The sequence below is a fragment of the Dromiciops gliroides genome, chromosome 4 (genome assembly GCF_019393635.1).
Source record: "Dromiciops gliroides isolate mDroGli1 chromosome 4, mDroGli1.pri, whole genome shotgun sequence".
NCBI classification, from domain to species: Eukaryota; Metazoa; Chordata; class Mammalia; order Microbiotheria; family Microbiotheriidae; genus Dromiciops; species Dromiciops gliroides.
The window spans coordinates 43,771,367-43,796,203 of record NC_057864.1 but is presented as its reverse complement, the minus strand read 5'-3'; the positions used below and the strand labels follow the sequence as shown (position 1 = coordinate 43,796,203).

The 24,837-nt window shown below is 40.0% G+C and overlaps 1 protein-coding gene across 1 annotated transcript in view; it reads left to right on the top strand.

Annotated features, from left to right (window-relative positions):
- The first annotated feature begins 14,713 nt into the window (after window positions 1-14,713).
- Window positions 14,714-24,837, top strand: part of DNAI3 (dynein axonemal intermediate chain 3) — a 130,540-nt gene continuing 120,416 nt past the window's right edge. Inside the window, exon 1 of the mRNA XM_044005324.1 lies at window positions 14,714-14,810. The gene's annotated coding sequence lies outside the window, so the exon portion shown is untranslated. The remainder of the gene's footprint in view (window positions 14,811-24,837) is intronic.

Below are 24,837 nucleotides of genomic sequence, written 5' to 3'. Positions count from 1 at the left end.
ATTCCTTTAACTGACCCCTCTTTGGTTCTTTTGTGGTTATAAATGCACAGTTCATAACAATTTCTTTGAAGACTCTTGGGCAATAAGAATTAGTTACAATCACATTTTTTTTTGTAAGTGATAGGCAAATAGACTCAAAAACAACTCACTCAGTACAAGTTCCTCGTTGTAGGGTGTCACAGATTTCAGTAAACAGGATGACTTTGGAGAAGAAATTATCTATTTCCTCAAAGTTAACCTCTTTTATGCTGGAAAGGTATTTGTCCAGCTATTTTGGCAATGCCCAAGGGCATTGACCAAAGCCCAACTTGGCACAGGAATATAACAGATAGTATTTACTCTAAAAGGTTCTCTGCTATTCTCACACCAAAGCATTGTGGTTTGTTTTATGCCCTTAAGAACTTCCAACTGATAAAAATTTGTTTCATATTGTAAATTTCCTTGTTATATCCTATAAAATGTTTATTTCTTCCAAAATAATTTGCAAGTTCTGCTTTTCCCTCTCAAAATTTCAGTATTTTATACCTTTATAAGCTATATACTCGATTTAATTTGATCTTTTCTAATCTGAGCACCCTTGATCATTTATTACTATGGTCATTTATGGCTTTGCAGGGCTTTCAGACTGGCCACTTTTACTTTCAAAGCCACTCTCACTGAGAGATGCTCAAAACCACTTTGGTGTGGCTGTAATCAGCCTTGGTACCATGGGAGCTACTAAGGACCTTTCTGTCCTATTAAAGGGTCCCAGGGCTCTACTGCTAGTCCACACTCTGCAACTGGAAACCCAGTGCCCTGCTCCTCCAGTCACAGGTGCCATTGCCAACCGCACGGCCTTTTCCCCTTGCCCCTTTTTATGTAAACTAAACTATTCCCTATATTTTTAGGGTTTGGGAAATAGGGGTCCCTGTCCTGAAGAGTCACAGGGTTCAATCCCCTTCAGCCTTTATGAGAGCCTTCCCAGAGATCCTGTCATAACTTGGTCCAGGCTCATAAAACAAAGAGATCCCTAAGGAGGCCCTAACTGGTGGCCCCTCTACTAAGTGTGCATGCACTTAATTTATTCCTATAGCTATCCTTTTTTTTTTTTTTTTTTGGTGAGGCAACTGGGGTTAAGTGACTTGCCCAGGGTCACACAGCTAGTAGTGTCAAGGGTCTGAGGCCGGATTTAAACTCAGGTCCTCCTGAATCCAGGGCCGGTGCTCTATCCACTGCATCATATAGCTATCTTTTAAAAATATTCATTTTTAATTCTATCTTCAATAATTATTTCCCTAACTCACTATAGCATTATTTATACAAGTTGAACTTTTTTTCACTAACCAATTGATTTCAACACAAGTTTAACTGTGTTTCTAATTTATCTAAACAATTGATTTAAACTGCAGTAGTATCATTGAATTTCACTTACTTTCAGTTGCCTTTTTTTTTTTTTTTTTTTTGGCCGGGCAATGAGGGTTAAGTGGCTTGCCCAGGGTCACACAGCTAGTAAGTGTCAAGTGTCTGAGGCCAGATTTGAACTGAGGTCCTCCTGAATCCAGGACTGGTGCTTTATCCACTGTGCCACCTAGCTGCCCCCTCAGTTGCCTTCTTTTTTCTAAACAAGTTTTCCTTTTTTGAGAGCACTTTGGCATTTACCTTCAGTTGGGAGTTCCAATCAGGACTTGCTTGTTGTCCTCAGGTTGGTTGTTTAAAAGCAGTAAACAACAGAAAGGTAAACGAACTCCAATTCTACCCACTTTTATTCTTTTCTAAAGATGTTTTAAGATTTCCTTGTTCTGTCTTCTAATAATGCAGATTCCTTCCTATGATAAACTTATCCCAACTTTGAGTGCAGTTTTTAAGCATACCTTTATCCTACACTAAAGTTAAAAGCAATTTCACAGATTGATACCCCAAAACTTCAGATTTAGAGATTGGTTAACTAAAAATTCTTCAGGCTTAGTAAATGTGTTTCTTTTTCAATTCTGAATTGTGAAATTAAAGCTCACAAGAGTTTTAATCTAATTTTTTCAATACTATTTCCTAAGGTTTTTTATTTTAACACTTCCATGAATTCCTATTTCACTGAATCTCTCCTGAACTTTCTTTTTGGTGGTTTGTTCAGATGAAAAATAAGGGCCTGTTTTGTCTGCTGTGCTGTTCATGTTTTGTGCTAACCCATAGCTGATAGGTGTTTTATCTATGCCTTTTCTTTTGGCCTGATCAACTAAAAGAAACAGGCTATAAAAAGTAAACTTTCAAAAAAGCCTTAAAAGAGGACAAATCTCTCTTTTTTTCTTCGTTTCCAACACCGGCCATGTTGGAGATTGATGAGATGAAAGACAGATACAGAAATTAATTGAAAACCAAGATACAAAAATAGATTAGAAACCACATTTGTGAAAAAAGGAATGGTTAGATTTCTTTCATTTCTAAATTATAATTTGGATGTCTTTATAAAGTATTTTGATGAGCTTATAGGATACTACCAAACTCTGTAGAGTTTAATGAAAACAACAAGAAGATCCAGTTATTCCACAAAAGGGGCCTTTTAAATGACTAGGGATTGATTTAAAGTCGAAGTCTTGTATTCTCTTTTTTTTTTTTTTAATAGGGCAATGAGGGTTAAGTGACTTGCTCAGGGTCACACAGCTAGTACGTGTCAAGTGTCTGAGGTCAAATCTGAACTCAGGTCCTCCTGAATCTAGGGCCAGTGCTTTACCCACTGTGCCACCTAGCTGCCCCAACCTTTTGTATTCTCAAACCAAACTTTATTTAGCTTAATAATAGCTCTTTCCTTAGTCATCTCTGGACAGGGAGTCCACCCTTGTCTTGGAGCAGCTAAGTGACAACAGTGGCTAGAGCACTGGCCCTGAAATTGTGAGGACCTGAGTTCAAGTCCGACCTCAGACATTCACTAGCTGTGTGACCTAGGCAAGTCACTTAGCCCAAGTTGCCTTAAACATCAGGGGCTATCTCCTGTAGTCCTGATGTATATCTATCTTGCCACTGGACCCAAAATAGCTCTGGAGGAGTGAGGTGACTTTGCACAGTCCTCTCTCACCGATATCATGTCCCTCTTCCAGAACAAAAGACAAACAACAACAACCTTTGTCTCAGTGGGGATCATATAGGATGCATTTATCCTCTTCTGCCTGAATCCATCTCTCCGGGGCACCCCCAACCAGAAGGGGCACTCCTCAGAGGAACTTCTGAGAGAATTGGAGTAGATTCCTAAGGTAACCACCTTTGGGCTTACTTCATCTGAGAAATTCCCCACCAAAGATGGTAAAGACATTCTCCCTGATGGTCCTTGACTGTCTGAGTTCCACCCTTATGGCAAATTCTCTAAAAAACCTCTAGGGTTGGTCATATTCAGCAAAATTTATACCGATTTCCTTTAAAAACTTCCTAAAAATTTATCTCTGCTTGTCAATAACCGACTTAATATTTTTCATTTTTTGTTTTTTGGTTGGGCAGTGAGGGTTAAATGACTTGCCCAAGGTCACACAGGTAGTAAGTGTCAAGCGTCTGAGGTCAGATTTGAACTCAGGACCTCCTTACTCCAGGGCCGGTGCTCTATCCACTGCACCACCTAGTTGCCCCCATAACTTAATCTTAAGCAAATATAAGGGTGGATAACCTTTTCCTCTCTGTAAAACTAAAACAATCCTTCTTGTCAGGTCAGAAGAGGGTAAGATTGCTCCCAGGATGGTCACATGCCTTGACAGTTTACAGTTGAGGCACGGAATCTCTCTCCTGAGGCGATCAGGTCTGGCCTGAACTATTTATTGTTCCATCAAGGTGCTGATTGAGCACTGGGGAATCACTCCCCCAAACCCTACCCCTCCAGGGACCACTGTGAGCCATCGAAAGTTCCCCCTCAACCAATTTAAGAGATTTCTCTACTAATGACAAGAATGATTTAATAATTCCTTGTTAAAAGAATTTAAAGGCAAAAAAAATCTATTTTAATCCTGCAAAGAGGAAGTTTTAAAATTAGTTAGGTGGCTAGCTGGCTGAAAATGAGGAACTAGCAATTCCACTGCTGAATCTCTCTGGTCTTAACAAAATGAAAATAAGAAAAACAGAAGAAAAGAAAGTTTAAAAAACCAACAGTAGCCTGTATATAAGAAGTTAAAATTATGGCCATAAAATTTTTCTAAAAATTGAATTTGAGTGCTCCAGAGCTTATATATTTACAGATTACAAATTCAAAGAGTCCCTCTTAGCCCAATTGGGGACATTTCTTAAAGAAAACGAATTTAAGGTAAATCAAGGTACACTCATAAATCTTCAGCTTAAAAAGATTACTTACCTCATTCTCAGAGAATTTGGGTATAGACAGCAAGAGGAGTCTAACCCCCCAGAGCCAGTGTCCATGGGGGAGCCATCTACGAAAATTCAACCTGGAGTACACTTCCTTTTTAGGGTCCCTTGGAGGGACCAGCCTAAAAAGGTTGAGGTTCACACATCACAGTCCCATCTTAGGGTGCCATTAATGTGAGGATTAACATTATTCAACCTACAATAAAGAGACTAAAGCAGAGTTCTGAGGCAATGGCACTTTATTAAAAGGCCCATGGTCCCCTCTAATGAAGTGGACCTCACGATGAGATGCCTGCTTCTTCCAGGGCCTTATCTTTATAAGGTTTGATACCAGATTTGATACCCGAACATTCTAACGAGGCTATACAAAGCACAGAATCTTGTTGGTGGATAGGTCTTGCTTCATAGGCAAAAAAAAAAAAAATGATGCATCAGCTAGAAATGTTGTGTCAGCAGGGGTGTCTTGGGTTGGGCAAAGCATGGGGCATCTCCACTGACTAAGTGAGATGGTTACTTGCTCAAGTTGGACAAGAGGGAGCAGTCTGGAGGTACAAAAATAAGTTGGAGGACTTTCCATATAATTGGTTCACCCCTACCACACTGGGCTTGGTCACCATGACAAGGGAAACCCAGGGTGGAAGACCTCTAGTTAGCTTCCTATGATTAAGCAAGTGAACTTACAACCTGCAGTTCACAGTTCTGGGCCTAATATACAGAACTTATAATCAGTATCTCTATGGAACCATATCAAACTGACTAATAGTGATTGGAATAGAGTAGGGGTCCAAATGAATCATTTCTTACAAATGTGAATATAACAAAAGATCATAGGTTTAGAGCTAGAAGTCACCAGTGTAATTCATTCATTTTGCAGGGTAGAGGGAGAAAACTTGTGGTTTTTAAAAAAATTCTTAACTTAAACATCAGGGGAAAAAGAGAAAGGAAGAAAGGAAGAGAAAGAAAGAAAGAGAGAGAGAAAGAAGGAAAGGAGGAAGAGAAAAAGATAAAGGAAGGAAGGAAAGAAGGAAGGGAGGGAGGAAGGAAGGGAAGGAAGGAAAGAAAAAAGGGAAGGAGGGAGGGAGGAAGGAAGGAAGGAGGGAAGGAGAGAGAGACAGAAAGAAAGCATTTCCATTCAGCATAAACATTCTTTAGCACTCTGCAAAAACTAGACATTTTCAATTGATGTAGGGAGCTCCCCATGAGGAAACCCCTACTAAAATAGGTTGGCACCTGCTCTGAAAGTTGTACCTTTAAGAGAACTTTCTGGAGGCACTGAAGACTATTTGTCAGGGTCAAACTGAAGGTTTGTGGCAGAGCAAGGACTTATATTAAAGTCCGCTGCTCCATGGCTGCCATTCTTTCATTTTACAAGCAGAAAAAAAAATCAAAGATCAGAGAGGTTACTCAGGTGACTTGCCCAAGGTCATACAGAGCAAGCAACAGGGCTGGGATTTGATGCCAGGTTATCTGATTCCAAATCCATCATTGTCTCTGCTGCACTGTGCTGCCTTGTAGAATTTGCTTAAGTAAATGTTAATTGCACAATTCCTCTAATGTCTCTCATAAATAACAAGTTCCCAGAGGGCAGGGTTCATGCCTTACTTGGAACAGCATCTAAGACAGGTATTTAATTGATTTTTAACGATAATGAACATCACACAGGCATATACCCAAAGCTTAGGTTCCATGTAGAGTTCCTGTGCTGACGATGTTTACTATTAAAAAATAACATAACACTAATGTCAAATACAGTTTGGGGCTTGATTGATTCTTTCAACCAAATGCCATTGGACAACCCCAATCTGAAATTCACTAAAATGTCACTCCAGAAATTAGTCTTTTAGTTCGTAATGTCCACATTGTGTTTTTATACATTTAACTTAACCAATAAAAGGAAAAGCAAAGCTCAGAGAGCTAACCTCAAAATTGAGTTGCAGTCTTGCCTCTCACCCATACTGGCTGTGTGACGCTGGACAAGTCCCTTAGTCCTTCAGTGTATTGGCCAACTCTCCAAGACCACAACTTGCATAGATGACAGATTGCATCGGTAGAAGGAATTCTCACCTAGGGGATTGTTATATCAATGAAATCACAAATTCAGGCCCTTTACTTACCCAAATATGACCCCAAAATGATTGAAGGTTCTAGATAAAATAGAGATTATCTGAATAATAAAACAAAAGTCATGAATATCTCAGTTCCAGGATGAACTGGGTATGTGTCCTGTCTCTGATATAGCTGTCAAGTAATCAGTCAATTAGCATTTATTAAGCACCTATTCTGTGCCAGGCACTGTGCTAGGTGCTGAGAATATAAGAAAGTGAGACCAGGAAGTGAAAGGAAAATTGAAAGGAGGTGAGCCCAAGAGGTGAATGACATGGTATGTGTATGAGGTGAGATCAAAAGATTAAAAGCATGGCAAGAAGATAAGGGCAGGAAGTGAAAGGCAAGGTAAGGAGATGAAGGCAGGAGGTGAAAGGCATGGGATGAGACCCAAGCTAAGCCTTAGAGCAATAATTCTGTCAGGGTAACAACAATGGATCCTAGCAGTTCTCCCAAAGACCATAAATGATGATTTGTTGTTTCAGCTGCTCCTCCCATAATGACCCCATGATCTTTAGCAAATCAGTAAACCTTTCCAGGCAAATCTCTAAGACTCTCAATTGTATGAGCTGCTGATATTCACCAGGGCAGGAAGTCATCACACCACTAGTTTAAAAAAAAAAAAGTTGAATAGACCAAGGGAAAACCTGAATATGGCAGCTTCTTTCTTCGAAAAACTAGGAAAATCCGGAATTGGAAGCAGGTAGAAATGACTCAACTTTCCTATTTCTAATTTCCTTGAGATTGTGACTTGTCCCCCTAAATGGACACCCATTTGGGTCTCCTCCAGTTTCTCACCCAGATTATAAGTGTCCAAGTCTGCCTTTCTGACATCTGACTTCATATGCTGCTGGGATTGTCCCTAGAGAAAGATGTGTTTTAGGATAGATAGAATAGATTTATTAAAATAGATTAAGGATTTGCTTTTAATCAGATAACCTATGCTTAATATTTCTGTAACCTTAAAAAAAAAAAGCTAGCAGCCAGATGGTACAGTGGATAGAGTGCAAGTCCTGGAATCAGGCTCACCTTAATGGTTCAAATCTGGCCTCAGACACTACCATATGACTCTGGGCAAGTCATCTAACACTGTGTGCCTCAGTTTCCTCATCTATAAAATGAGCGGGAGAAGAAAATGGCAAACCACTCCAGTATCTTTGCCAAGAAAAATCCAAAATGGGTCATGAAGGGTCAGGTATGACTGAACAACAAAGTTTTTTTAAATGGAAAAGAGAAATAGTTGTATTTAGTATTATTACCACTAGAGAGACAGTATGTTGAAATGGGCAAAGTACTGGACCTGGAATCAGAAAGACCTTCATTCAGTTCCTGATTCAGACACTTATTATCTCTGTGTGACTCTGGGAAAGTCATTTAACTTTCCTGAGGCTCTATCAAATGGGAATGTTAATAACTCCATCTAGCTGGCAGGTTTTGTGTAAGAATCAAATTAAATAACATATGTGCAATACTCTGTAAATCTTAAAGTGAGCTACGAATGAATGTCAGCTATGATTATCCTTTTTACCAACTTCAATATAAAGGATTCTCAAGTAACATTTTCCATTGGTCCCAAGCAAATGTTCCTCTTGCCATTACCAGCAAAAAGCAATGTAAAAAAACCCACCTAATATATACCTTAGAGTTAATTATCATTCCCAACTGTTAAAGAAATGTTTCAGTACAAAATAATAGCTGACTTTTGAATACAACTTTGAGATTTGCAAAACAATTTACATATATTATCTTATCAACAGGAGGGGGTGGCTTGATTCGAAGGAAAGCACCCCTGGGTTTAGAATGAGAGGTACTCAGTTTGACAGCCGCCTCTGCTACTTATCCCCTCCCTGGGTAACCTTGAGCAAGTCTGATAACTTCTGTGGGCCTCAGCTTCTCATCCATAAAGACTGGATTATACTAGATAGCCATAGCCACCCAGCTCTAAATCCATGACCCCATGAATAAGCTCCTAAGGCAGAGACCGTGTGGCACAGTGAAAGACCACCAATTCCAGAGTCAGATGGCTTGAATTCAAATCCCAGCTTTGAAGATTGTTCTCTGTTGTGCAAAATAATTTTTAGTAACCAATATCATGGCTAGGATTCAGTGCTCTCCCTTTCTTAGTCCTTTCTTCCCCCCAAATCCAAGGTCTAGTTCTCCTTCACAATAAGATTGCATTGAATCTCTTCATCTTGGTCTGGCCTATCCAACCTTTCAGGGAATTTAATCTAATCATTGTGTTCTACTTCCACAGGATCTACATTCTTTCTCTGATGTCTTTTTGACCAAGATTTGAGTGACCTAAGTCCCGAATCCCAAGACTTCATTTGTTTTGTTTTTTTTTTGCGGGGCAATGGGGGTTAAGTGACTTGCCCAGGGTCACACAGCTAGTAAGTGTCAAGTGTTTTAGGCTGTATTTGAACTCAGATCCTCCTGCATCCAGGGCCAGTGCTTCTTCCACTGCACCACCTAGCTGCCCCTAAGACTTCATTTTAATATAACCCACCTTCTATCACGCCAACCAATTAGATTTGATTGCTGTTAACCAATTAGATTTGATTGCTATTTAATGGACTACCTACAGTTAGAAGGGTATGTAAACTCTGAGTCCACCACCATTTTGGTCTTTGTTCTGAGATGGCCATTGACCATCCTTTTATTAATAACTTCTTGGCCTTATTAATAAAATTATTAAATTACCCAGAAGCTATGTCCCTCATATTTTTAATTGTCAAACTGTGTACCCCTGGGCACATCATCTCACTTACCTGGAACTCAGTTTCCTCATCCATAAAACAAGAGGGCGAAAATATCAAAACCAACATTACCTGTAATTTGGGGTTGGATAAATGGCCTCTGAAATCCCACCTGGCTTTAGAGCTTTAATTGTATATAGGTACTTCATTATTATTTTTTTTTTTTGCAGGGCAATGGGGGTTAAGTGACTTGCCCAGGGTCACACAGCCAGTAAGTGTCAAGTGTCTGAGGCCAGATTTGAACTCAGGAACTCCTGAATCCAGGGCCGGTGCTTTATCCACTGCGCCCCCTAGCAGCCCCCTATATAGGTACTTTATTATTCCCATCTTAAAGATAAGGCAACTGAGGTTCAGAGATCTGCCACAACTGGCAAAGGAGCAAATATTTTCTGGATCTTCCAAAGAAACTTCTCTCTACTGTTCTGGAAGTTTCTCTGGAAGATTCAGGATGCTGCAGGTCTGCAAGCATTAGCGGTTGTGAAATATTCCATGCCCTCCAGGAGCAATACAACTTTCTAGGCTATTTCTCCCCTGGCTATGTGCTAAATTGAATCTCAAATTTTCCATTTCCTTTCTGGTCCTCCTGACCTTGACTGTCACAAGCTATGAAGCTTAAATAATTTCAGAAATGAGAGGCAGAAAATAATACTATAACAACATTGAAGTATATATGATTATTTATTGTATTAGAAGCAAGATGTCAATAAGCATCCCAGGAAACAACAGTTCTTCTAATCATTTATAGTCACAAGAGAGAGATGACCATGTTTTTGATGAGATGATGACTGTAAATTTTAGTCCAAAAATCAAATCTACTTGAGAATTTATTTATTACTGACCTGTCAGCGTCATATAGAAAGTAATCTTTGAAAGAAAATTATGAGTGTTTTGATATAAACACATCTCAATTTTATTAATAATAAAGTCCCCAGGCTCCACACTTGAGGCACAGAGAAAGCAGATTAGATCTCTTCAAATAATTTTCATAGATTCATTTTGTGCAGTTATGGATTGACATAACCTGGCTTTCAATGGAAAATAGAAAAAAAGTTTCTCCTACATCCTGCACACTGAGAGTTCTTTGGGAAATTACAATTTCCTATTTAATTTCTGAAAAGTCCTATATGATCTTTCTGTATACCAAGTAATAATCTTGCCTTCACATAAGGTTATTAATCCTCCAAAATGTTATTTATTTACAAATCACTAGCCAGTGAAATATTTTCACTTACCCTTGGGTGTAACAAATTACAGTAGAGGCTGTAATTACAGAAGCTGATTACATTCCTTTATTAAATTCTTCCCATTTACAAATCATGAGATTGAAATTATATATTAAAAAAAACAGCCTCCAGAGAAATGAGTTTCAGTGAAGGACTCCCACAAGTATTCATAATCACAGCATAAAATGAATCTATTATTTGAAGAGATCTAATCTGCTTCCTCAGTGCCTCAAGTGGGGAGCCTATGAATAGGTACTTTTTACAATGGATTATTTTCATGAGATAAGGGGACATTTTTTTTAAACAGGCTAAGAGTAATGCGCTACACAGAACATTTAAATGGGAGACCCTGCAGAATCCTATCTTTCTTCCCTCAATTGGAGGGAGATGTCTTTTGGAAGAGAGATTTCTTGTAGAGGTTTTCTCTCAAAGAGAAGGAAGTTTGGGGGGGTTTTGTTACTGACAAAAACAAAGAGAATTCTTGCTACTCTCCCCTCTTGACTCTTTTTCTTCTTTCCTCTCCCACTCCAAATCAAACCATCTAACCAGCATTTATTAAGCACCTACTCCATGTTTTAGGACAGGTTCAAATGAGAGTACTCTCCCAACTGGGATTAGATAGGACCCACTCATCGAGGGACAGCTAGGTGGCACAGTGGATAGATCACCATATGTGGGGTCAGGAAGATCCAAGTTCAAATGTGGCCTTAGACACTAGCTGTGTGACCCTGGGCAAGTCACATAACCCTGTCTGCCTCAGTTTCCTCATCAGTAAAAATGAGCTGGAGAAGGAAATGGCAAAACCATTCCAATATCTCTGCCAAGAAAACCCCAAACGGTGTCATGAAGAGTCAGACATGACTGAAATGACTGAACAACAACACTCCAGTATCCTTGCCAAGAAAACTCCAGCAGTAACAACAACAACCCACAGAGGGTGGGCAGATCAAATCCAGTAAGTATTTATTAAATGCCAGGCAATTTGGATTACAGGGACTAAATAGAAAAGTCTTTTTTTCAATGGCATACTTAATTTTATTTTTTCCTCAGTAAATATTCTTTTATTTAAAGTTTTGAGTTCCAAATTTTATGTGCAATTATGTAAGACATTGCCATATTAGTCATTTTGTATAAGAAAACTTGAATAAAAAAAAGGAAAGAAAGTGAAAAATAGCATGCTTCAGTCTTGGTTCAGTCAGTATCAATTCTTTCTTTGGAGGCAGATAGTCTGCTTCATCATTAGTCCTTTGGGATTGTCTTGAGAATAGTTAAGTCATTTGCAGGTCTTCATCAAACAATATTGCTGTCACTGTGCACAATGTTCTCCTGGTTCTGCTCACTTCACTATATATCAGTTCATACAAGCCTTTCCAGGCCTTTCTGAAATCATCCTGCTTGTCATTTCTTAGAGCTCAATAATATTCCATCACCATCATATACCACAGCTTGTTTAGCCATTCCCCAATTGAAGGGCATTCCTTTGATTTAGAATTCTTAGCCACCACAAAAAGAACTATTATAAATATTTTTGTACAAATAGGTCTTTTACTCTTTTTTGGGATGTCTTTGGTTATATAAACCTAGAAGTGGTATTGCTGGATCAAAGGGTATGCACAGTCCTGTAGCCCTTTGGGCATGGTTCCTAATTGCTCTCCAGAATGGTTGGATCTTTTTACAACTCCACCAACAGTGGATTAGCATCCCAGTTTCCCCACATCCCCTCCAATATCCAATTTTGGATCTTTTTACAACTCCACCAACAGTGGATTAGCATCCCAGTTTTCCCACATCCCCTCCAATATCCAATTTTTGTTATATTTGTCACTTTGATAGGTGTGAGGTAATGATACTTCAGAGTTGTTTTAATTTGCATTTCTCCGATTAATAGTGACCTGGAGCATTTTTCATATGATTATAGATAGCTTTGATTTCTTGGTCTGAAAACTGCTTGTTCAGATCCTTTAACCATTTATCAATTAGGGAATGACTTATATTTTTATGAATTTGACTCAGTTCTCTACATATTTGAGAAATGAGGCTTTATCAGAGATACTTGTTTCAAAAATTCTTTCCCAGTTTTCTGCTTCCCTTATAATCTTGATTACATTAGTTTTGTTTGTGCAAAAACTTTTCAATTTTTATATAATCAAAATGATCTATTTTACATTTTGTATTGCTCTCTCTATCTTCTTTGGTCCTAAATTCTTCCCCTTTCCATAAATCTGACAGATAAACTATTCCATGCTCTCTAAATTTGCTCATGATACCACCCTTTATGTGTAAATCATGTACCCATTTTGACCTTATTTTAGTGTATGGTGTGAATGTTGGTCTATACCTGGTTTCTGCCATACTATGGAAAATAGTTCTTGTCTTCAAGATGCTTATACTCTCCTAGCTCTGACATAAGCTTAGAGCAGGAGGTGGGAACATTTTTCTCCCTTTTCTTTTGTTTTTGTTTTTGTGGGGCAATGAGGGTTAAGTGACTTGCCCAGAGCCACACAGCTAGTGTCAGGTGTCTGAGGCTGGATTTGAACTCAGGTCCTCTTGAATCCAGGGTCGGTGCTTTATCCACTGCATCACCTAGCTGCCCCTCCCTTATCTTTTTATTCTAGTCTAACTGACCTTTATCTTATTAGAGATTCTTCCAGGGAAAGAAATCTTCCCAAAGGACGGTATCTCACTTCTCTTCATTCAAGTTCCTATCTCTAGTGTCTGTAAGTGTCAAGAGAGAACTCCTTTTCTCATTGTAAATAATAGTGGTCTAGGGCAGTTAGGTGGCGCAGTGGATAGAGCTCCGGCCCTGGAGTCAGGAGGACCTGAGTTCAAATCCAGCCTCAGACACTAACACTTACTAGCTGTGAGACCCTGGGCAAGTCACTTAACCCCAATTGCCTCACTAAAAAAAATAATAAAATAATAATAATAATAGTGGTTTATGGCTTAATGGGATTTTTGGGGGGGTGGTGGGAATATTGGGTAGGATTTGCAGTGGGGCCTGGTGATTTCACTTGTTCGTTGAAGGTCCAATATGGAAACTCCCCCTAGCCATGCGGATCAGCAGTTTCTGAGTTATGGTCTTAGGAAGTTGCCTGGAGGGCAGTAAGAGGCTAAATGAGTTGTCCAGGGTTATACAGTTACTATGTGTCCGAGACAGAACACGAACCTAGAGCTTTCTGCTGCCACAAATGGTCTTTCCTACCCACTACAACATGAGGCCTCTTGAATGGAAAGTGACGATGACAATATCTTTACAAGGATAATAATATCACAATGCTGATACCTATCTTCACAGAACGAAAAGCTTTCAAGATACAGGGGCATAGAGGCCTATTAGAAGAAACTAAAACTAGGGAAATGATGAGGTACGTGTCATCCCTGTTGTCCTATTTGCTACCAAGTTGTCAGGAGCTGTTAAGAATTTTCTTTGTGTTTGTAAGAAACAGAAATTCGCAAACTTCTTTCTCTTTGAAATCTGTCCCCCAAATGCTACAAACGGTGAGCTTACATCCCAGTGCTTTTATTCTACTTCAAAAAACAGTCATTTTGTCCATTACAGAATTGTCTGAAGAACAAGCCCAAGTTTATTAGGGACCTAATGTGTGCCAGGCACCGAAGTAAGCACTGGTGGTGCAAAGAAAGGAAAAAAAAATCCCTGGTCTCAGGGAGTTAGCTCACAGACTGTGGGGAACTCTATATGCAAATAAATATGTTCAAACGACATACACAGAATAAATTAAAGATAACTGCAGAGGAAAAGAATGAAGATTAAGGGGACCAGGTAAAGTCTGGGAATTTAGCTAAAATTTGAAGGAAACCTGGGAACATTAAATATACAAGAATAATAGCAGGATAGAGACTTGTCCTTCCATAAAAAAGATTAGAACTTAATAACAATAAAATATTTTTTATTATTGTGTAGACCTTAAAAAAATTAGTCCTATCCATTATAATTTTCTTAACCCTTCCATTTATTATCTTTTCTCATTCTTCTTTTTCCTTTGAAGCACCACACCCGAAAGACTTTGACTCTTTTGCAGACCTGAAGAGCCAGTCCATCACTCCTGTGACCAAGCAGACGGTGGAAGGCACCTATACTTACGGCTCTTACTTTGCAGTTAACAAGGACCAGCCTGGTGGCCCGCATTGCATGTTGGGCAATGTAGTCCTCATCTGTAGTCTGAACCTAGGCCGAATCATAGCAACCAATCAGAAGAATCCTATTGAAGGACTCACCAGGGAGTAGCCAGGGAGTGGTGGTCCCTTCCTTAGGCACCAGTGCGACACGCCCTTATGTTCTTAGCAACCAGTGCGTCCTAGCAACGGCCAAAGGCTGACAGTTTGGGACTTGTTTGCCCAGAGAGGACTTTCTCCAAAAAGTTGACAAGACTCGTCCTTTCAGTTGTAGCAGTCCCAGGTAAAGAAACATGGAGAAGCGAGGGGAGTGGGTGTGGGGGAAGGGGGAAAGATGGGCGGAGAGGGAAGGACTTAAAAATTTTTAAAAAATAAACCAATAATAACTAAGGGATAACTTTAAAAAAATAATATAGTTTTTACAAGTGCTTTAAAGTTCACAAAGCACTTTCTTCAGAGTACCCCAACGAAGTAGAGAATTGTAAGTTAGCTATCATTAAGTTATAGTTAGTATAAGTAATTTATAGTTATTACTATCAGCTAGGTGATGGAGTGGATCAAGTGCTGAGGTGGGGTTAGAAAGACCTGGGTTTAAATGCCTTCTGTCACAGTTTTTTGCTGTGGGACCCTGGGCAAATCATTAACCTCTCTGAACCTCAATGGGGATGCCTGTAACACTTCACAGGATTAGATGAGTTAATGTATGTAAAGTTAAAAGAAATGTATTTTTGTCTTTACTTATGCCCATTTTAAGGCATTCATACCAGTATTTGTTTTATTTTTTAAATTTAATGAAGAAAAAAATTGGCCAGTCTTCAAGAGACATGCAAATCAATCGCACTACATTTCTCAAGAAATTGTTTCTCCATTGTTCACAGAAAGGAGGGTTGTGTCCTTTAACTACAGTTGGTGTTTATTAATAATATCTTACATTTATGTAGAACCTTATAGGTTATAAAATTCCTTCCTTATGACATCCCTGTAAGGTAAGTCCTGTAAAAACTGTTTCTTCCATTTTACTGATGAGGGAACTGAGAGTTGAAAGGAAGAAGTGATCTTCCCATGGCCACACCTCTCAGAAATACCATAACTGGAACTTGAACCCACGTTGCCTGAATCCAGGTCCCAGAACTCTTTCTAGAACATGCTTTTCATATGATCAATTATGTGGTGAAATAGTGGACAGAGTGCTGGACTTGGAAGGAGGGTAACTTCAGTTCAAATCCTGTCCCAGATACCACCTGGATGACTCTGGGCAAGTCCTTTAATCTGTCTGCCTCAGTTTTCTCTTTTGTAAAATGGGCTGGAGGAGGAAGTGGTTAAACCACTCCAGTATCTTTGCCAAGAAAACCCCAGATGGGGGTTGGCATATTTTAAAGTGCCATATAAATGCTTACTATTGTTATTAACATAAGGATGTTTGAGACATGGTTGTGTTCTCAAGGAGCTTGGAATCTTGCCAGGGGCACAAAGCTAGCTAAGTGTTTGAGGCCAGATTTGAACTCAGGAAGGTGAGTGAGTCTTTCTGATTCCAGGCTCAGCATTCTATCCACTGTGCCTCCTAGCTGCCCCTTGGCATCATGAAGACCTGAGTTCAAATTCAGCCCCAGACATTTACTAGCTGTGTGACCCTGGGAAAGTCATTTAACCCTGTTTGCCTTAGTTTCCTCATCTGTAAAATGAGCTGGTGAAGGAAATGGCAAACCACTCTAGTATCTTTCCTAAGAAAACCCTAAGTGGAGTCACAAAGGGTCAGACATGACAGAGATGATCAAACCACAACAAAAAGGTACAGATACATCAAGGAAGCATGAGGCCTGAGAAAAGGCCATTGGGTTTGATAAGAAGGACACCTTTGATAAATATTTGAAACATGAATAATGTATATTAGAAACATAGACAGTGTAAATTTCACATCTTCCAGGGAACAGTTCCCTGGGATCTCAGTATTTATAGAGAATCAAGCCCAAAGTCCCATGATTTTTGTTCTGCATCCCTGAATTCTGTGTACATGGCTTGAGAGAAGGAAAATATTAGCAAAACAGAATGAAATGCCTTTAGCCCCCTGGCCAGACTTAGTGCCATTTCTCTCCTGGTCGTCTGGATAATTCAGGCGAGAGGCACAGCTTCTGCCTGAATTACCGGATTGATCCCCTTAGTTACCAATTAGCTGCAGCTCGCTCAGGGCAAGAGTGAGCACCATCATTTTTTCAGGTTCCACCAATTTATTAAAAACAAAAATGTATAATGTAGCCAATGAAAAGCAGTGTGAAACTATACGAAAAATGACCAGCTACATGAGTCTTGCAGCAGCATGTCAAGATGTTGTCTCTATAATTGATCACCTCTAAAAAGAACATTCTATCCAAAAAACTCCTGGAGATCACCCTAAATGTGGCTACATTTAATGGGTCAGAAAAATCTTTCCATGTAGTTCACTTCTTAATGGACTTATGTATTCTTAATTCCAGTGTTTTCTCTCATTTCATCATTTTCTATTTATCCTGCATATAGCTAGCTTTTTATGTATTTGTTTGCAACATGCTCCCCCAATCCCATTAAATTTCGGGGTGGCTTTTTTTCGGGGGGGAAATGAAGGTCAAGTGACTTGCCCAAGGTCACACAGCTAGTAATTGTCAAGTGTCTGAGGCTGGATCTGAACTCAGGTCCTCCTGAATCCAGGGCCAGTGCTTTATCCACTGCACCACCCAGCTGTGCCCTAACCCCATTAAATTTTAAGCTCCTTGAGGGCAAGTACTATCTTTTGCCTTTTTTTTTTTTTGGTCTCCTCAGTGCTTGGCACACAGCAAGTGTTTAATAAATATTTATTGATTGATTGGGTGTCCTAAACACTGATTTTTATTGTTATTCTTTTGCTCAAAAACCTACAGTGACTCTCTATTGTATATTACATCCATTAATCTTTCCTTATTCAGAGAAAGTAAGCTGCTTGGTGGGGAGGGATCTTTCATACTTTGCACCAGTATCACTGGTGCCTAGCATAGTGCTTGGTCTGTGGTTGTCCCTTAATACATTCTTACTGGCTGATTGACCTTGCAGAATAGCTGGTATCAGCCTCTCTTTTATATTTGGAATGTTCTGTTTTGGATTTTAGATATAGGCTGTGGTGCGGTTCCTTAAATCCTGGATTTTCACATCTCAGGTCCAATCCTGGGGGCAACCCCCAAAATACCACTTTGCATTTCTCATTATGTCCCCATTCAGAGTTTGCTCCTGAAAAATTGTGTATATAGCTTGGCTCTGTAGCGATAGGTCTCCATATATGTAAGTAACAGGGTCCTCAGCCTCCATACAGTCATTTAAGTAACAACAGGGGCATCTAGGTGGTGCAGTGGATAAAGCACTGGCCCTGGATTCAGGAGGACCTGAGTTCAAATCTGACCTCAGACCCTTGACACTTACTAGCTGTGTGACCCTGGGCAAGTCACTTAACCCCAATTTCCTCACCAAAAAAAAAAAAGTAACAACAACAACAATAATAATAGCTAATATTTACCATGTGCCAGGCCCTGTGTTAAGCAGTTATACCTATCATCTCATTTGATTGTCACAACAACTCTACGGGATAGGTGCAGATGGATGTTAAATAACTTAGCAAGGGTTACGCAGCTAGCAAATGTCTGAATCTACATTTGAACTTAAGTTTTTCTGACTCTGGTTCCAGGATCCTACGCACTATGCACCTACTTTTCCCAAGGTATATAATGGGCACAAGAGAGTCTTTTTTGCACCCCTACAGAAAATGTAGAGAATGTAAGGAGTCCATAAGCAAATTCAGGAAAAAAAAAACACAAAGGACTCATAGTAGTGTGTAAACAATTGATGTATTTCTTCTACCTCTCCAGCGACTCCTACTTTCCCCCAGCAACCCAGTATCTTCCCCCTTGATATTAATACACTGTGGTTTGAACTCCTCAGAAGAGAACCTCTGGTAAGTTTGGCTCCCCAAACTTACAGTGCCACCCTGGGAATTTGACTCCCCCAAAAGGAAAGGCATTTGGGGTTGTTTGATGGGCAGCCACTCTACTCTTGGATCTGTACCCTCCAAATAATTCAGGATAATAGCAGAAAGCAAGGTCCAGATCCCGTGCTCCCCCATGTCTTGGCTTTAGTCCTCCACTGATGTTCCTTCCAACACCAGGAGAGAGACAGGCCTCTTCTCCTCTCAAAAGGCACACTAGCCAGGAAATGCCACTTCTTCTGAGAGAAGAATAGAGCCCTAATCTCTGAAAATTGAAATTATTCATAAGGTGATCCTTGAGGTTGGGGTAGTCTATGAGAACCTCATTATCTGGCTATAAGACCATCATCTGATCTTTGTTCCCACTTGTGAAAGTTAGCATGGAGAGCAGATAAGGAGATAAACTTGGAGTCCGAGGTTTCAAAGAGGCCCCTTAGAAGACTGTTGCAGTAGGCCAGGCCAGAGAAGGTGAGGACCCAGACCAGGGAGGTGGCTATGGGGTATGGAGAGTGGGCAGCATGTATGAGAGATGCGGATATAGAATTGGGAAGATTTGGCAAGTGATAGAGTATGTGAGTGAGTGAGAGGGAAGAGTTAGGGATGATAGCAATCCTGAGTGGCTGGAAACATGGAGACATTAAGAAGAAGGAGCGGGGGCAGCTAGGTGGTACAGTGGATAAAGCACCGGCCCTGGATTCAGGAGGACCTGAGTTCAAATCCAGCCTCAGACACTTTACACTTACTAGCTGTGTGACCCTAGAAAAGTCACTTAACCCCCATGGCCCCACAAAAAAAAAAAACAAAGAAGAAGGAGGAGAAGGAAATGGAGAGGCAAGAAGAAAAAAAGAAAGAAAGAGAGAGAGGGAAGGAAGGAAGGAAGGAAGGAAGGAAGGAAGGAAGGAAGGAAGGAAGGAAGGAAGGAAGGAAGGAAGGAAGGAAGGAAGGAAGGAAGGGAAGAAAAACAAGAAGAAGAAGAGGAGGAAAAAGAAGAAGAAGAGGAGGAAGAAGAAGAAGAAGATTTTTTTGGTGAAAAAGTGAAATATTATTCTTGTTCAATTGTGCAACTCTCAGAATTCAATTGGGAGCAGAGGGAAAAGTTGATTTCTTAGCTAGAGTAGGCTGAGCGAGATGATAACCAGGGTTCTCAGCTTTTGCCATGATATTTCATTAATCATAAACTCAGGAAAAACAAGATCAGACTACTAAAATGTATGACATGTATAAAAACTTTATAATTTATTTTCAGCAAATCCAACTATAATTCTTGGGGAGTTATCTTATACATGGAATGTATTTCCAAGTGACCAATGCCAACTGAAAAATTGAATGGGAAATGAATTTTTGGATAAATAAGCACCGTGGTTGAAACTGTGCTAGTAAACGTTAAGAACAGGTCATTTTCCTGCATAATGCCACTTTTTTCTCTATGCAGGTGCTGCAAGAAACTCAATAATCTTTCTAAAATACAAAGGTGTCCTAAAGTGACCCCATCTGCTGCCAAATAAGTCATTTTTCATTGTGGGTTAGACGACACGTACCACACTGTATTCATTTAATGAACTTTCTCCATTTATGGCTCCTAGCAACTTAGAGGCTCTGCCTGTTAATTAAGAATGCTCATGACCTTTAAAGCTCATGGTACAAACTGTGCTTCCTTTTCCCTTGGTGCCTGGTCAATAATTTTGACACAGAAAGCTGATTAATATTTGTAAATGAGAAAAGTCTACAGTGTTCCTGAAGCTGCTCACCCTTAATTCATTTCCAGGGCCCTAGCATGTGTTTCTGGAAAACTGACCTCCTTTGCTTCCAAAAACTATAAACAGGCCTAAATTGCTGTCAGGCAGGGGTCCTTAACCTGGGGTCCAGGAACTTATTTTCTGAAAAAATATTTCAATAACTATATTTTAATATAATTGGTTTCCTTTTTCATTGTCTGTCATTCTGGCTGTCTCTCTGAGCCAGGCCTGCTACATCTGCCCCTCATGTATCTAGGGGCCTCTAAGCTGGTGTTTCTCTTCTCTACTGCCATTGGCTCAATCCCTTTCTAGCTGTGTTCTCCCTCTTCCTTCCCCTCCCAACCTGAACCCTTTTGCCTCTTGTTAGGGGTCAGTAACTACTGACCCAGCTTTTTTTGTGTGAGGCAATTGGGGTTAAGTGACTTTCCCAGGGTCACACAGCTAGTAAGTGTCAAGTGTCTGAGGCTGGATTTGAACTCAGGTCTTCCTGAATCCAGGGCCGGTGCTCTATCCACTGTGCCACCTAGCTGTCTCTACCAGCTCTTTTTTTTTTAATTATTTTATTTTATGTGGGGTAATAAGGGTTAACTAACTTGCCCAGGGTCACACAGCTAGTAAGTATCAAGTCTTTGGGGCTGGATTTGAACTCAGATCCTCCTGAATCCAGGACTGGTGCTTTATCCACTGCGCCACCTAGCTGCCCCTATGACCTAGTTCTTTTTAACCATGTGACATTGAATAGCTTTTACAAAGGGATGCTGAATTCGAAGATACAGAAAGAACCAAGTTCATACATCTTTCCCGATGCTCTGGGACACATTCTCCCCTAAAGCATCTCAGGAGAGTCAACTTGACACAACTCACTTCCTAAATAGGATCCATCCCCCACAGTTCATGTCTAAGGGCAACTTTGGTCCTTGTCTGAGTTATAGCTGGGCTGAGGTCCCTAGGGTCACTCTTTGCACCTCAGGGCTTTGATACTGTTGCTGGCTGTAAAAACTCTGGAACATTGCGTGGGACCTTTGCAACTCACAAGCTCCTCTCACTTTTCTGGTCTCCATGAGTGAAGGAACCATCAAACTCCACTGGGAGTAGTAGGACAAAGAACAAGAGGCTGGAGATGACAAATCTTTTAGAAGGTGGCAGCCAGGCAGAGAGTCTACTCTGCATCACAGACTCACTTGCTAGGGAATGCCCATATGTATTTCATCGCCTCTCCACGTTATCCCAATTCCCCAGAAGCAGGAAGCAGGATCCCCAGAGGGTCTCTAGCCATCAGAGGCACTCCAAACGTGCACTAGACCCCCATTACATATACACACAAAAATGTTTTTCTGAGGTGTCTGTAGGTTTCACCAGGCTGACAAAATAACACTAATATTAATCCAAATACTAATAGCATTTACATAATGCATTAAAGTTTGCAAAGTGCTTTACACATGATACAACAACTCCATGAGGTCTGAGAGAGGTGACTTGCCTAGGGTCACACCACTAGTGCATGTTCTGAGGTAGGTTTTGAAATCAGATCTTCCTGACTCCACGGCCACCTTACCCACTGTTCCACCAAAAGGGTTCATAATACGAAGTTAAGAACCCCATTTTATAAAGTGAATTAATAGAACTATTCAGAAAGAACTAGTCGTGTTAGTTTACAGATTTCTTTGACTTGACTGTTTCTGGCAAGTATGGCTTCAGCGATAAACTGTGTTTATTATCCAAAGAGTTCAGATAGGCTCATCGAGATATTTACTACATGGGATTGAGTTTTTGGAGAAAGCATCTCTCAAAGACAAAAATCACAGAATTCACAGAATTTTAGCAAATTCACAGAATTTTAGCGATGGAAAAGACCCCAGGGGCTACCTTGTCCAACCTATGTTGTTGTTGTTCAATCATTTCGGTGGTGTCCAATTCTTCATGGCCCATTTGGGGTTTTCTTGGCAAAGATACCGCAACAGTTTGCCATTTCCTTCTCCAGCTCATTTTACAGATGAGAAAACTGAGCCAAACAGGGTAAAGTGACTTACCTAGGGTCACGCAGCTAGTAAGTATCTGAGATCAGATTTGAACTCAGGGAGATGAGTCTTCCAGATTCCAAGCCTGGTGTTCTATGACACCACCTAGCTGTCCAACCCATACCTGATGAAAAATCTCTTCTATCCCTTAATGAGGGATCCTTGAGGCTTTATTTGAAAGTCTCCAAAAAGGAGAATCCATTTATCTCCCAAGGCAACTCATTCCACTTCCAGGCAGCTCTAATGGTCATGAAATTTTCCTTTCTATCAAACCCAAGTCTGCCTCTTTACAACTGCACTCTGAGACTGAGGGCAAGTCGACACCCTCCTCTATATAATGTCCTTTAATTGCTTGAAGACGGCTGTCATATCTGTCCAAAGTCTTCCCTTCTTTAGGCTTAATATCTTTAGTTTCTCGAAGCCCTTCATCCAGTTTGTCCTCCTCTAGACACTCTACAACTTATCACAGTCCTTCCTAAAATGTGGTGCTCAGGCCTAAGTCTAATTAATATACCAGATGTGGTCTGGCCAGGGCAATCCAACCCAACCCAATCCAATCCAACATGCATTCATGAAGGGTCTCCTATGTTCAAGGGACTTCCCTAGGTGCTGGTGATACCAATGCAAAAGGGAGGGAAAGTCCTTGCCTTCAGGAAGCTTATATTCTACTGAATACAGTAGCATTAGCATCTCTCTAGTCTTGGGTGCTATGTCTTTTTTTTTTCCAGGGCAAGGGGGGCTAAGTGACTTGACCAAGGTCACACAGCTAGTAAGTGTCAAGTGTCTGAGGCTGGATTTGAACTCAGGTCCTTCTGAATCCAGGGCCGGTACTCTATCCACTGTGCCACCTAGCTGCCTCTGCAATGTCTTTTTAAATGTAGTCTAATGTTGCATTAGCTTCCTTGGCTGCCATGTTACATTGCCGATTCATAGTGATCTTGTATTTCATTAAGACCTCTAGATGGGGCAGCTAGGTGGCACAGTGGATAGAGCACCGGCCCTGGATTCAGAAGGACCTGAGTTCAAATCTGGCCTCAGACACTTGACACTTACTAGCTGTGTGACCCCTGGGCAAGTCACTTAACCCCAATTGCCTCACCAAAAAGAAAAAAAAAGACCTCTAGATGTTCTTCAATGGAGAATGGCTAGTTATCTAGCTATGGTGCCCTCCATCTTTTACTTAGGAAACTGATTTTTCTTATCCTAAAACTAAGATTTTTGTTTTGGGGTCTGTTTGTGGGTTTTTTTAGTGGGGGAGGGAGAAGGAGGCATCTGAGCTTGTGATTTCATTTGTTTAGGGCACTCCTGGTGTGGAAGCACCCTCTCCTGCTGTACTGACATTTCTCTATAACTCATAGTCTTAGAGAGTTACCTGGGATGATTTGAGGTTAAGTAACTTCCCAAGGTCACACAGCTAGGATACATCCATCAGAACTTGAACTTAGGTGTTCTTCCTTAAGGATGTGGATTGTATACCCAGTGTCTAGCATAGTGCCTGGCACATAGTAGGCATTTAATAAATGCTTATTGGTTGGTTGATTGATTCCTGTTTTCAAGACCAGCCTCTAATGCCCTAGTGCCATGTTGTAGTTAATTTCTGTACTTTTTAAAAGTATTCACATTTATTTATTTATTTATCATTAAAATTACATTTCAGGATTTTTTCATTTTTCTAGACTGTCAAGATCTTTTAAAATCCTGAGTCTGTTATCCAGGGTATTAGCAATCCTTCCTAGCTTTGTGTCATCTGCAAATATGATAAGCTTGCTCTCTCTGCCTTTATCCAAGTCATCGATAAATTTGCTAAAATAGCACAAAATGAAAATGTCCTTCCAAATGGACAAATCATTAGCAACCATTAACAGCTACTTTTTATGTCCAGCCATTTAGGGATCATTTATTTGTACAATCATTGAGTGCACATTTATCCACATTATCCACAAAAGTGGCATTGATAAACTTTGCCAAAAATTTGCTAAAATCTCAGAAAATTTCACTTAGAGCGCTCTCTTGGTCTACCAATTTAGTAATACTGTCAAAAATTGAAACAAGGTTTGTCACTACAAATTCTTTGTAAAAATAATCTATAAACCCATTGAAAGTTCAAGAAAGGAATGGACAGGCCATACTTTCACAAATGACAGGTTTTTACAGTCATACAGTTGATCGAAAGGTTTAATACAATAGTTCTCCTTGTGTGCTTATTATTTGCTGATCATAAAAAGCATCTGATTTATTGGAGCTAAATGCATTGTCAGAGGCATTGTTTAAGAAAAGGTCTTCTAAAAAAAAGAAAAAGGTCTTCTACACGTGTTAATAACATACAAGATGCTTTAAAATATATAACATATGTTATAGAATACATCACATATATTTGACATACAATATAGAATAACAGATATAACTTCTATTTTAAAACCCTCTGATTATAAAAAGGACGGAAAGGATAAAACAGGAATACATTTGTCAAAGGTGTTTGTCAAATTTTCACTGCCAAAAATGATCATTTCATCTTCTATCATTTTGGTCAGTCTAATAAGTGTGAGATGGTATCTCAAAACTGTTTTAATTTGC